Below are 8,415 nucleotides of genomic sequence, written 5' to 3' on the forward strand. Positions count from 1 at the left end.
CCGGAATTAGAGACAAAAATATTTTAGGTACCCAAAAAATAAGGCTAGGAAAAAGTGCTACGGATTTGCCCTATTTTAGCGGTGATTGCTAGTGAAGATGTGGGGATGCTACAGTTAAAGGGGCGGGACCCTGCACCGCTCCGTTCTCCCTGTGTAGAGAAAGATCTGTTTTGGAATGGCAAAATGATTATTTTTTTAAATTTCTGGGCCTCTCCCGTCCAAAGGAACGGAGATAGAAAGTTGTCCTTTACACTGAAAATAGAGTTCGATTAGCTGTATTCAAAGCACTAACCGTCTTTATTCTCACTACAAGTACTTCGGAGTTATGGCAGCAAGAGTGTTCAAATTTCTTTTCGAAAATCAGCTTGTGTTCCCGATTCCCATTTTGATGCTATCGTGTAAGAAGTAGGTCAAGAGAAAATACAGGACCGCTTCCCGTTCCTCGCTATGGCCATTATTTACGGAATTAGAGACCAAAATATTTTAGGTACCCAAAAAATAAGGCTAGAAAAAAGTGCTACGAATTTGCCATATTTTAGCGGTGATTACTAGTGAAGATGTGGGGATGCTACAGTTAAAAGGGCGGGCCTCTGCACCGCTCCGTTCTCCCTGTGTAGAGAAACATCTGCTTTGGATGGGCAAAATGACCATTTTTTGAAAATTTGCGGGCCTCTCCCGTCCAAACGGACGGAGATAGAAAGTTGTCCTTTTCACTGAAAATAGAGTTCGATGAGCTGTATTCAACGCACTAATCGTGTTCATTCTCACTACACGTACTGCGGAGTTATTGCGGCAAGAGTGTCGGCGGAAGGGTGGTTTAAACCCTTCCCTTTTTTTTCTCGAAAATCAGCTTGTGTTCCCGATTCTCGTTTTGATGCTATCATGTAAGAAGTAGGTCAAGGCAGAATGCAGGACCGCATCCCGTTCCTCGCTATGTCCATTTTTGCGGAATTAGTGGCCAAAATATTTTAGGTACCCAAAAAATAAGTCTAGAAAAAAAGTGCTACGGATTTGCCCGATTTTAGCGGTGATTACTAGTGAAGATGTGGGGATGTTACAGTTAAAAAAGGCGGGCCCGTGCACCGCTCCGTTTTCCCTGTGTAGAGAAAGTTCTGTTTTGGAAGGGCAAAATGACCATTTTTTTTTTAATTTGCGGGCCTCTCCCGTCCAAACGGACGGAGATAGAAAGTTGTCCTTTTCACTGAAAATATAGTTCGATGAGCTGTATTCAACGCACTTATCGTCTTTATTCTCACTACACGTACTGCGGAGTTATTGCGGCAAGAGTGTCGGCGGAAGGAATTTTTTTCTCGAAAATCAGCTTGTGTTACCGATTGCCCTTTTGATGCTATCATGTAAGAAGTAGGTCAAGGGAGAATGCAGGACCGCATCCCGTTCCTCGCTATGTCCATTTTTGCGGAATTAGTGGCCAAAATATTTTAGGTACCCAAAAAATAAGGCTAGAAAAATGTGCTACGTATTTGCCCGATTTTAGCGGTGATTACTAGTGAAGATGTGGCGATGTAACAGTTAAAACTGCGGGCCCCTGCACCTCTCCGTTCTCCCTGTGTAGAGAAAGTTCTGTTTTGGAAGGGCAAAATGGCCATTTTTTTAAAATTTGCGGGCCTCTGCCGTCCAAACGGACGGAGATAGAATGTTGTCCTTTTCACTGAAAATAGAGATCGATGAGCTGTATTCAACGCACTAATCTTCTTTATTCTCACTACACGTACTGCGGAGTTTTTGCGGCAAGAGTGTCGGCGGAAGGGTGGTTTAAACCCTTCCCATTCTTTTCTCGAAAATCAGCTTGTGTTCCCGATTGCCCTTTTGATGCTATCATGTAAGAAGTAGATCAAGGGAGAATGCAGGACCGCATCCCGTCCCTCGCTATGTCTATTATTTGCGGAATTAGTGGCCAAAATATTATAGGTACCCAAAAAATAAGGCAAGAAAAAAGTGCTACGGATTTTCCCGATTTTAGCGGTGATTACTAGTGAAGATGTGGGGATGATACAGTTAAAAGGGCGGGCCCGTGCACCGCTCCGTTCTCCCCGTGTAGAGAAAGATCTGTTTTGGAAGGGCAAAATGACCATTTTTTTTAATTTTCCGGGCCTCTCCCGTCCAAACGGACGGAGATAGAAAGTTGTCCTAGTCACTGAAAATAGAGTTCGATGAGCTGTATTCAACGCACTAATCGTCTTTATTCACACTACACGTACTGCGGAGTTATTGCGGCAAGAGTGTCGGCCGAAAATTCCCATTTTTTTTCTCGAATTTTTGCGGAATTAATGGCCAAAATATTTTAGGTACCCAAAAAATAAGGCTAGAAAAAAGTGCTACGGATTTGCCCGATTTTAGCGGTGATTACTGGTGAAGATGTGGCGATGTTACAGTTAAAAGGGCGGGCCCCTGCACCTCTCCGATGTCCCTGTGTAGAGAAAGTTCTCTTTTGGAAGGGCAAAATGAGCATTTTTTTTAATTTGCGGGCCTCTCCCGTCCAAACGGACGGAGATAGAAAGTTGTCCTTTTCACTGAAAATAGAGTTCGATGAGCTGTATTCAACGCACTAATCGTCTTTATTCTCACTACAGGTACTGCGGAGTTATTGCGGCAAGAGGGTCGGCGGAAGGGTGGTTCCCATTTTTTCTCGAAAATCAGCTTGTGTTCCCGATTCTCGTTTTGATGCTATCATGTAAGAAGTAGGTCAAGGCAGAATGCAGGACCGCATCCCGTTCCTCGCTATGTCCATTATTTGCGGAATTAGTGGCCAAAATATTTTAGGTACCCAAAAAATAAGTCTAGAAAAAAGTGCTACGGATTTGCCCGATTTTAGCGGTGATTACTAGTGAAGATGTGGGGATGCTACAGTTAAAAAAGGCGGGCCCGTGCACCGCTCCGTTCTCCCTGTGTAGAGAAAGTTCTGTTTTGGAAGGGCAAAATGACCATTTTTTTTTAATTTGCGGGCCTCTCCCGTCCAAACGGACGGAGATAGAAAGTTGTCCTTTTCACTGAATATATAGTTCGATGAGCTGTATTCAACGCAATTATCGTCTTTATTCTCACTACACGTACTGCGGAGTTATTGCGGCAAGAGTGTCGGCGGAAGGAATTTTTTTCTCGAAAATCAGCTTGTGTTCCCGATTGCCCTTTTGATGCTATCATGTAAGAAGTAGGTCAAGGGAGAATGCAGGACCGCATCCCGTTCCTCGCTATGTCCATTTTTGCGGAATTAGTGGCCAAAATATTTTAGGTACCCAAAAAATAAGGCTAGAAAAAAATGCTACGGATTTTCCCGATTTTAGCCGTGATTACTAGTGAAGACGTGGCGATGATACAGTTAAAAGGGCGGGCCCCTGCACCGCTCCGTTCTCCCTGTGTAGAGAAAGATCTGTTTTGGAAGGGCAAAACGACCATTTTTTGTAATTTTGCTGGCCTCTCCCGTCCAAACGGGCGGAGATAGAATGTTGTCCTTTTCACTGAAAATAGAGTTCGATGAGCTGTATTCAACGCACTAATCGTCTTTATTCTCACTACAGGTACTGCGGAGTTATTGCGGCAAGAGTGTCGGCGGAAGGGTGGTTTAAACCCTTCCCTTTTTTTTTTTTCTCGAAAATCAGCTTGTGTTCCCGATTCTCGTTTTGATGCTATCATGTAAGAAGTAGGTCAAGGCAGAATGCAGGACCGCATCCCGTTCCTCGCTATGTCCATTATTTGCGGAATTAGTGGCCAAAATATTTTAGGTACCCAAAAAATAAGTCTAGAAAAAAAGTGCTACGGATTTGCCCGATTTTAGCGGTGATTACTAGTGAAGATGTGGGGATGTTACAGTTAAAAAAGGCGGACCCGTGCACCGCTCCGTTCTCCCTGTGTAGAGAAAGTTCTGTTTTGGAAGGGCAAAATGACCATTTTTTTTTAATTTGCGGGCCTCTCCCGTCCAAACGGAAGGAGATAGAAAGTTGTCCTTTTCACTGAAAATACAGTTCGATGAGCTGTATTCAACGCACTTATCGTCTTTATTCTCACTACACGTACTGCGGAGTTATTGCGGCAAGAGTGTCGGCGGAAGGAATTTTTTTCTCGAAAATCAGCTTGTGTTCCCGATTGCCCTTTTGATGCTATCATGTAAGAAGTAGGTCAAGGGAGAATGCAGGACCGCATCCCGTTCCTCGCTATGTCCATTTTTGCGGAATTAGTGGCCAAAATATTTTAGGTACCCAAAAAATAAGGCTAGAAAAATGTGCTACGGATTTGCCCGATTTTAGCGGTGATTACTAGTGAAGATGTGGCGATGTAACAGTTAAAAGGGCGGGCCCCTGCACCTCTCCGTTCTCCCTGTGTAGAGAAAGTTCTGTTTTGGAAGGGCAAAATGGCCATTTTTTGAAAATTTGCGGGCCTCTGCCGTCCAAACGGACGGAGATAGAATGTTGTCCTTTTCACTGAAAATAGAGATCGATGATCTGTATTCAACGCACTAATCTTCTTTATTCTCACTACACGTACTGCGGAGTTATTGCGGCAAGAGTGTCGGCGGAAGGGTGGTTTAAACCCTTCCCATTCTTTTCTCGAAAACCGCTTGTGTTCCCGATTGCCCTTTTGAAGCTATCATGTAAGAAGTAGATCAAGGGAGAATGCAGGACCGCATCCCGTCCCTCGCTATGTCCATTATTTGCGGAATTAGTGGCCAAAATATTATAGGTACCCAAAAAATAAGGCAAGAAAAAAGTGCTACGGATTTGCCGGATTTTAGCGGTGATTACTAGTGAAGATGTGGGGATGCAACAGTTAAAAAAGGCGGGCCCGTGCACCGCTCCGTTCTCCCCGTGTAGAGAAAGTTCTGTTTTGGAAGGGCAAAATGATCATTTTTTTTTAATTTGCGGGCCTCTCCCGTCCAAACGGACGGAGTTAGAAAGTTGTCCTTTTCACTGAAAATATATTTCGATGAGCTGTATTCAACGCACTTATCGTCTTTATTCTCACCATACGTACTGCGGAGTTATTGCGGCAAGAGTGTCGGCGGAAGGAATTTTTTTCTCGAAAATCAGCTTGTGTTCCCGATTGCCCTTTTGATGCTATCATGTAATAAGTAGGTCAAGGGAGAAAGCAGGACCGCATACCGTTCCTCGCTATGTCCATTATTTGCGGAATTAGTGGCCAAAATATTTTAGGTACCCAAAAAATAAGGCTAGAAAAAAGTGCTACGTATTTTCCCGATTTTAGCGGTGATTACTAATGAAGATGTGGGGATGCTACAGTTAAAAGGGCGGCCCCCTGCACCTCTCCATTCTCCCTGTGTAGAGAAAGTTCTGTTTTGGAAGGGGAAAATGACCATTTTTTTTAATTTTGCAGGCCTCTCCCGTCCAAACGGACGGAGATAGAAAGTTGTCCTTTTCACTGAAAATAGAGTTCGATGAGCTGTATTCAACGCACTAATCGTCTTTATTCTCACTACACGTACTGCGGAGTTATTGCGGCAAGAGTGTCGGCGGAAGGGTGGTTTAAACCCTTCCCATTTTGTTCTCGAAAATCAGCTTGTGTTCCCGATTGCACTTTTGATGCTATCATGTAAGAAGAAGGTCAAGGAAGAATGCAGGACCGCATCCCGCACCTCGTTATGTCCATTATTTGCGGAATTAGTGGCAAATATATTTTAGGTACCCAAAAAATAAGGCTAGAAAAATGTGCTACGGATTTGCCCGATTTTAGCGGTGATTACTAGTGAAGATGTGGGGATGCTACAGTTAAAAGGGCGGGCCCGTGCACCTCTCCGTTCACCCTGTGTAGAGAAAGTTATGTTTTGGAAGGGCAAAATGACCATTTTTTGAAAATTTGCGGGCCTCTGCCGTCCAAACGGACGGAGAAAGAATGTTGTTCTTTTTCACTGAAAATAGAGTTCGATGAGCTGTATTCAACGCACTAATCGTCTTTATTCTCACTACACGTACTGCGGAGTTATTGCGGGAAGAGTGTCGGCGGAAGGGTGGTTCCATTTTTTTCTCGAAAATCAGCTTGCGTTCCCGATTGCCCTTTTGATGCTATCATGTAAGAACTAGGTCAAGGGAGAATGCAGGACCGCATCCCGTTCCTCGCTATGACCCTTATTTGCGGAATTAGTGGCCAAAATATTTTAGGTACCCAAAAAATAAGGCTAGAAAAAAGTGCTACGGATTTGCCCGATTTAAGCGGTGATTACTAGTGAATATGAGGGGATGCTACAGTTAAAAGGGCGGGCCCGTGCACCGCTCCGTTCTCCCTGTGTAGAGAAAGTTCTGTTTTGGAAGGACAAAATGACCATTTTTTTTAATTTTGCGGGCCTCTCCCGTCCAAATGGACGGAGATAGAAAGTTGTCCTTTTCACTGAATATAGAGTTCGATGAGATGTATTCAACGCACTAATCATCATTATTCTCACTACACGTGCTGCGGAGTTATTGCGGCAAGAGTGTCGGCTTGTGTTCCCGATTGCTTTTTTGATGCTATCATGTAAGAAGTAGGTCAAGGGAGAATGCAGGACCGCATCCCGTTCCTCGCTATGTCCATTATTTGCGGAATTAGTGGCCAAAATATTTGAGGTACCCAAAAATAAGGCTAGAAAAAAGTGCTACGGATTTGCCCGATTTTAGCGGTGATTACTAGTGAAGATGTGGGGATGCTACAGTTAAAAGGGCGGGCCCGTGCACCGCTCCGTTCTCCCAGTGTAGAGGAAGTTCTGTTTTGGAAGGGCAAAATGACCATTTTTTGAAATTTTGCGGGCCTCTCCCGTCCAAACGGACGGAGATAGAAAGTTGTCCTTTTCACTGAAAATAGAGTTCGATGAGCTGTATTCAACGCACTAACAATACCATCCCATCCAACCTCCTCATACTCATCCTCTTTCACAATAGCCCTGCCAAGACTCTGGAATTCGTTACCTGCTGGCATCAGGGACTGTCGAAATAAAATTTTAAATGCAAACTTACTAGGCACTTGGTCAGTAATTGTGACTCGTTCAGGCATGGTTTCTTGTAAATAGTTCTCTTAATCTATCAGAAAATATTTCAATATCCGGTAAGTTCATCACTATAGAATTTTGCTATTGTAGGTTTAATTTGTAATTTAGTAAATTCAAAAATATTCTTTGTTCTTAATTTCTATGATAAAATGTCTAGCTTTCATTAATCAGGTATTCTTGTCGTACTTTAATTTTTATTGTAATTGTCATTGTAAATTTAATATTAATTGTAATCTTATTGTTCATGTTATAGTTGTAATCACATGGTAGAGGGGCAGAGAAGGTCTGGCGGCCTTATCTCTACCAGGTTAAATAAATAAATACTAATACTAATACTAATCGTCTTTGATCTCACTACACGTACTGCGGAGTTATTGCGGCAATAGTGTCGGCGGAAGGGTGGTTTAAACCCTTCCCAATTTTTTCTCGAAAAACAGCTTGTGTTCCCGATTGCCCTTTTTATGCTATCATGTAACAAGTAGGTCAAGGGAGAATGCAGGACCGCATCCCGTTCCTCGCTATGTCCCTTATTTGCGGAATTAGTGGCCAAAATATTTTAGGTACCCAAAAAATAAGGCTAGAAAAAAGTGCTACGGATTTGCCCCATTTTAGCGGTGATTACTAGTGAATATGAGGGGATGCTACAGTTAAAAGGGCGGGCCCGTGCACCGCTCCGTTCTCCCTGTGTAGAGAAAGTTCTGTTTTGGAAGGGCAAAATGACCATTTTTTTAAATTTTGCGGGCCTCTCCCGTCCAAACGGACGGAGATAGGAAGTTGTCCTTTTCACTGAAAATAGAGTTCGATGAGCTGTATTCATCTTCTTTATTCTCACTACACCTACTGCGGAGTTATTGCGGCAAGAGTGTCGGCAGAAGGGTGGTACAAATTTTTTCTCGAAAATCAGCTTGTGTTCCAGATTGCCCTTTTGATGCTATCATGTAAGAAGTAGGTCAAGGGAGAATGCAGGACCGCATCCCGTTCCTCGCTATGTCCATTATTTGCGGAATTAGTGGCCAAAATAATTTAGGTACCCAAAAAATAAGGCTAGAATAAAGTGCTACGGATTTGCCCGATTTTAGCGGTGATTACTAGTGAAGATGTGGGGATGCTACAGTTAAAACGGCGGGCCCCTGCACCGCTCCGTTCTCCCTGTGTAGAGAAAGTTCTTTTTTGGAAGGGCAAAATGACCATTTTTTTAAATTTTGCGGGCCTCTCCCGTCCAAACGGACGGAGATAGAATGTTGTCCTTTTCACTGAAAATAGAGTTCGATGAGCTGTATTCAACGCACTAATCGTTTTTTTCTCACCACACGTACTGCGGAGTTATTGCGGCAAGAATGTAGGCGGAAGGGTGGTTCCCATTTTTTTCTCGAAAATCAGCTTGTGTTCCCGATTGCCCTTTTGATGCTATCATGTAAGAAGTAGGT

This window comes from Periplaneta americana, chromosome 2, assembly GCF_040183065.1.
Source record: "Periplaneta americana isolate PAMFEO1 chromosome 2, P.americana_PAMFEO1_priV1, whole genome shotgun sequence".
Classification (NCBI taxonomy): Eukaryota; Metazoa; Arthropoda; class Insecta; order Blattodea; family Blattidae; genus Periplaneta; species Periplaneta americana.